The sequence below is a fragment of the Triturus cristatus genome, chromosome 4_1 (genome assembly GCF_964204655.1).
Source record: "Triturus cristatus chromosome 4_1, aTriCri1.1, whole genome shotgun sequence".
Lineage (NCBI taxonomy): Eukaryota > Metazoa > Chordata > Amphibia > Caudata > Salamandridae > Triturus > Triturus cristatus.
In genome coordinates, this window is record NC_140585.1 from 137,888,404 (window position 1) to 137,893,403 (window position 5,000).

Consider the following 5,000-nt stretch of genomic DNA (forward strand, 5'->3'; position numbering starts at 1 on the left):
GGCCAGTGCCTTATCCATGAGGCCACTGAGGCACACATGCATAGCTCTTTTCTAGAGGCATTATTTAAATGTATTCTATGGTCAGACACCGGTGTGTGCACACAGGGCATTTCTCACTTCTCTCTATAAGTAAACTTCCCATTTTCATCCTCTTCCATCCCCGACTTTAACGCTCTCTTCTATGCTATAATGGAGACTTTGCAATTTTAGCAAGTGGAGAGAAATTGGAGAACCACTTTGGACTCAACACTTCTTCTTCACTTACTTCTTTTCTCAATATACTTGGCTTAGAAAATGGTATCAAGCCATCCTTATCATCAGCAGGACACGGAAAGAGGCACCAAGTCTCCTAACCAAGTTCAACCACACTCTGCAACTTAACAATTTCACTACAAATTAGGCAACGGGGGCAGCAGCAAAGGCAGCCAATGTGCCGATCCTTTATACATTGTTTGTAGTACTTTTCTTACTCGGAGGCAAAATCAGCGCTTTAACTGCCCAAATCATACAGACTTTACACATGTAGCACTCTATGCACACATAGGCACACACCTTGCAGTTCTTCTACACACACTTAAACTAAAAACCCATTCTGTCACGTCAAAATTCTGCAAACCTATTACATAATCAGTGCGTCGGCATAGAAGCACTTTTTAATGCCACTAAAATGCACAAGTAGTTAGACTGAAGATGCAACCTGATTGAGTTTACAGTATGTACTCCACTTTATTAATGATTAGTAATGAGAAAGTGAGGACTACAAGAGTATTGGAAAATAATTTTTCCACTCTGAATGTAAAGCAGATTGTGTGACCATTGGCCAAAAATGACCACGAAGGGACTTGACCCCTCAATCTTCTGATCCGAAGTCAGACGCCTTATCCATTAGGCCACGAGGTCATCCATTCACCTACGATGATTTTTATCATGTAGGTGGTATGCATGGATGGAGAACATATTATTGAAAGGTATTCAGGTTTACATCCCATAGTGTTCTTTCAGCTGGAAGCACTTTTTTGGAATCTATATATTGAGAATTTTATGAGTACTATATGCTTTTGTTTTCCTTTTTGCATACAAACCTCTTTCCTCATGAGTTTAAAGCTCATTTGTGTGCTCTACATAGCTCTGGACGTTTCCAGACGTGACCTATTCAAGTAGCTGAAAGCCTGTCACCACCTCTAGAAACAAGATTCACACCAATCCAATTCATATCATTTTTTCCAAAGGAATATGTCCTGGCCGGTCGAAAATGCATCTCACAAAAATAGGCATTTAAAAATCTACTTTGCAGTTTCAGAACACTAACATGACGGTGAAGTGTACACAATTAAAATGGGACCGTTTCAAAGTACCTAATCCCTCATAACCTTCTGAGAGGAAGCATGTAATAAATCTACCTAATTTTCTGGAAAAGAAAGAGGAAGGATTTTTGTTATCACCTCAGATGGGACTTGAAACCACAATCCCTGGCTTAAGAGGCCAGTGCCTTATCCATTAGTCCACTGAGGCACACATGCATAGCTCTTTTCTATAGGCATTAATCAAATGTATTCTATGGTCCGACACCTGTGTGTGCACACAGGGCATTTCTCACTTCTCTCTATAAGTAAACTTCCCATTTTCATCCTCTTCCATCCCCGACTTTAACGCTCTCTTCTATGCTATAATGGAGACTTTGCAATTTTAGCAAGTGGAGAGAAATTGGAGAACCACTTTCGACTCCACACTTCTTCTTCACTTACTTCTTTTCTCAAAATACTGGGCTTAGAAAATGTTATCAAGCCATCCTTATCATCAGCAGGACACGGAAAGAGGCACCAAGTCTCCTAACCAAGTTCAACCACACTCTGCAACTTAACCATTGCACTACAAATTAGGCAACGGGGGCATCAGCAAAGGCAGCCAATGTGCCGATCCTTTATACATTTTGTGTAGTACTTTTCTTACTCTGAGGCAAAACCAGCACTTTAACTGCCCAAATCATACAGATTTTACACATGTAGCACTCTATGCACACATAGGCACACACCTTGCAGTTCTTCTACACACTTAAGCTAAAAACCCATTCTGTCACGTCAAAATTCTGCAAACCTATTACATATTCAGTGCGTCGGCATAGAAGCACTTTTTAATGCCACTAAAATGCACAAGTAGTTAGACTGAAGATGCAACCTGAATGAGTTTACAGTATGTACTCCACTTTATTATTGATTAGTAATGAGAAAGTGAGGACTACAAGAGTATTGGAAAATACTTTTTCCACTCTGAATGTGAAGCAGATTGTGTGACCATTGGCCGAAAACAACCACGAAGGGACTCGTACCCTCAATTTTCTGATCCGAAGTCAGACGCCTTATCCATTAGGCCACGCGGTCATCTGTTCCCCTGAGATGATTTTTATCATGTAGGTGGTATGCATGGATGGAGAACATATTATTGAAAGGTATTCAGGTTTACATCCCATAGTGTTCTTTCAGGTCTTTTCGCTGGAAGCACTTTTTTGGAATCTATATATTGCGAATTTTATGAGTATGATATGCTTTTGTTTTCCTTTTTGCATACAAACCTCTTTCCTCATGAGTTTAAAGCTCATTTGTATGCTCTACATAGCTCTGGACGTTTCCAGACGTGGAGTGAAACATTTTTGAAAGTAGTACAAATTGCTCATTCCTGCATATGCTAATTTTTCACACTCACATAGGTTGTATAAGTTTTATGAATCCTGGCTTGACCTATTCAAGTAGCTGAAAGCCTGTCACCACCTCTAGAAACAAGATTCACACCAATCCAATTCATATCATTTTTTCCAAAGGAATATGTTCTGGCCGGTCGAAAATGCATCTCACAAAAATAGGCATTTAAAAATCTACTTTGCAGTTTCAGAACTGAGAGGAAGCATGTAATAAATCTACCTAATTTTCTGGAAAAGAAAGAGGGAGGATTTTTGTTATCACCTCAGATGGGACTCGAACCCACAATCCCTGGCTTAGGAGGCCAGTGCCTTATCCATTAGGCCACTGAGGTACACATGCTTAGCTCTATTCTATAGGCATTATTTAAATGTATTCTATGGTCAGACACCTGTGTGTGCTCACAGGGCATTTCTCACTTCTCTCTATAAGTAAACCTCCCATTTTCATCCTCTTCCATCCCCGACTTTAACGCTCTCTTCTATGCTATAATGGAGACTTTGCAATTTTAAGCAAGTGGAGAGAAATTGGAGAACCACATTCGACTCCACACTTCTTCTTCACTTAATTCTTTTCTCAATATACTGGGCTTAGAAAATGTTATCAAGCCATCCTTATCATCAGCAGGACACGGAAAGAGGCACCAAGTCTCCTAACCAAGTTCAACCACACTCTGCAACTTAACCATTGCACTACAAATTAGGCAACGGGGGCATCAGCAAAGGCAGCCAATGTGCCGATCCTTTATAGATTTTGTGTAGTTCTTTTCTTACTCGGAGGCAAAATCAGCACTTTAACTGCCCAAATCATACAGATTTTACACATGTAGCACTCTATGCACACATAGGCACACACCTTGCAGTTCTTCTACACACACTTAAGCTAAAAACCCATTCTGTCACGTCAAAATTCTGCAAACCTATTACATATTCAGTGAATCGGCATAGAAGCACTTTTTAATGCCACTAAAATGCACAAGTAGTTAGACTGAAGATGCAACCTGAATGAGTTTACAGTATGTACTCCACTTTATTAATGATTAGTAATGAGAAAGTGAGGACTACAAGAGTATTGGAAAATACTTTTTCCACTCTGAATGTAAAGCAGATTGTGTGACCATTGGCCAGAATTGACCACGAAGGGACTTGAACCCTCAATCTTCTGATCCGAAATCAGACGCCTTATCCATTAGGCCACGCGGTCATCCGTTCACTTGAGATGATTTTTATCATGTAGGTGGTATGCACGGATGGAGAACATATTATTGAAAGGTATTCAGGTTTACATCCCATAGTGTTCTTTCAGCTCTTTTCGCTGGAAGCACTTTTTTGGAATCTATATATTGAGTATTTTATGAGTACGATATGCTTTTGTTTTCCTTTTTGCATACAAACCTCTTTCCTCATGAGTTGAAAGCTCATTTGTATGGTCTACATAGCTCTGGACGTTTCCAGACGTGGAGTGAAACTGTTTTGAAAGTAGGACAAATTGCTCCTTCCTGCATATGCTAATTTTTCACACTCACATAGGTTGTATAAGTTTTATGAATCCTGGCTTGACCTATTCAAGTAGCTGAAAGCCTGTCACCACCTCTAGAACAAGATTCACACCAATCCAATTCAAATCATTTTTTCCAAAGGAATATGTTCTGGCCGGTCGAAAATGCATCTCACAAAAATAGGCATTTAAAAATATACTTTGCAGTTTCAGAACACTAACATGACTGTGAAGTGTACACAAGTAAAATGGGACCGTTTCAAAGTACCTAATCCCTCATAAACTTCTGAGAGGAAGCATTTAATAAATCTACCTAGTTTTCTGGAAAAGAGAGAGGGAGGATTTTTTGTTATCACCTCAGATGGGACTTGAACCCACAATCCCTGGCTTAGGAGGTCAGTGCCTTATCCGTTAGGCACTGAGGAACACATGCATAGCTCTTTTCTAGAGGCATTATTTAAATGTATTCTATGGTCAGACACCGGTGTGTGCACACAGGGCATTTCTCACTTCTCTCTATAAGTAAACTTCCCATTTTCATCCTCTTCCATCCCCGACTTTAACGCTCTCTTCTATGCTATAATGGAGACTTTGCAATTTTAGCAAGTGGAGAGAAATTGGAGAACCACTTTCGACTCCACACTTCTTCTTCACTTAATTCTTTTCTCAATATACTGGGCTTAGAAAATGGTAACAAGCCATCCTTCTCATCAGCAGGACACGGAAAGAGGCACCAAGTCTCCTATCCAAGTTCAACCACACTCTGCAACTTAACCATTGCACTACAAATTAGGCAACGGGGGCATCAGC

General features: G+C 40.1%; 2 non-coding genes across 2 annotated transcripts; both read right to left on the bottom strand.

The window, feature by feature from the left end:
• Positions 1-2,954: 2,954 nt before the first annotated feature.
• On the bottom strand, positions 2,955-3,027 carry TRNAR-CCU (transfer RNA arginine (anticodon CCU)). The gene has a single exon. It is a non-coding gene; the product is annotated as a tRNA-Arg (tRNA).
• Positions 3,028-3,823: 796 nt separating this feature from the next.
• TRNAR-UCG (transfer RNA arginine (anticodon UCG)) lies at positions 3,824-3,896 on the bottom strand. Its single transcript has one exon. It is a non-coding gene; the product is annotated as a tRNA-Arg (tRNA).
• Positions 3,897-5,000: the final 1,104 nt, after the last annotated feature.